This window comes from Dermacentor andersoni, chromosome 1 (genome assembly GCF_023375885.2).
Source record: "Dermacentor andersoni chromosome 1, qqDerAnde1_hic_scaffold, whole genome shotgun sequence".
In the NCBI taxonomy this organism is placed as follows: Eukaryota; Metazoa; Arthropoda; class Arachnida; order Ixodida; family Ixodidae; genus Dermacentor; species Dermacentor andersoni.
Genome location: NC_092814.1, coordinates 292388664 through 292389874, shown reverse-complemented (window position 1 = coordinate 292389874; position 1211 = coordinate 292388664).

Below are 1211 nucleotides of genomic sequence, written 5' to 3'. Positions count from 1 at the left end.
TCATGAGGATTCCTGTCAACTGTTTATGTCATTACTTAATCTAACCAGCTGTCCTGCTTTTAAGGGCATGGTCCCAGTGTCCCAATACAGTTCAACCTTGCAACTACGAAATCGGCGGGGAACACGAAAAAATTCGATTTCGTGAGAATTTCGTTGTTCCGAAATGGGATAGCACAGATAGGTAATGCATTGCAGAATGAAACCTTGCTGTTAAAATTCCGTTAGCCTACTTTGGCAAGCTCAGCTCAAGGACATAGAACCGCACTGCCAACAGTACAAAGTGCACCGCACGTGTCAATCAGCAGTGGCAGCACTGCCGTGGAGCAGTATTCTCGGCCATTTGCTTTCGAAGATATGATCACTTTTGCGAGATTTTGCGTTAACTCTGCACTGGACGTAGAGCAACAGTGCTCCACGTATGCAGCAGCATTTCTCCAATGCACGCTGTTGCCCATTGGTGCCGATGCGTCCAGTGCCGAGCGCAAAAGTGATCATATCTCGTATACCCTAAGGCAGTCGATCGAGATTACGGCTGCTTTGTGCAAATAAATGTCCGATGCCAAATCCGCATGCGTTTTTGAAACTAGCGTTCTTGAAGCAAGAGATGTGTATTCCCAGATGATCGCTTAATCGCGGCTCGATGCGTGCCACTCCATGCTGTGACCGCCGTCTCAAGCGCCATAAACAATTCTGCATTGGTGGGACGTGCATGTCCTTGTTTTTGCTGCATTTTTCTCACTGAGGCGCACATTATGCACTGCACTAGGTGTGCAAAAACCGTCGTCACAATGTTGGTAGCAACATGCGTGCCGCTTCAAACGGGCGATCAACAAACAAGATGGCAGCCATGGCCTGTTTCCAGCGCATGCAATTGCTTCCGGCAATTGGTTGTTCTTGCGAGCAAAAATGGCGACGCCCACGCAAGTGTAAATAGGTGTTATTTTATGGAATTTTAGTGCAAAGCAATTGCATCTGTGCACAGTTTGGACCCTGCTAGCCTTGTGGGAGTAGGAAATATGCGGGGTTACGTTGCTGCCAATTTCGTTGATGCGAGATTGTAGTACAGCGACATTTTGTGTCGAGAGGTACAAAATGCATTAAATCCTGTGGGCGTTTGCCTGGGATACGAAAATATTTTGCTGTCAGGAGAATTTCGTTATTGCGGGTTTCGACTGTAGTGTTGCATTTTGACCTGCTTTGGTATTGACACG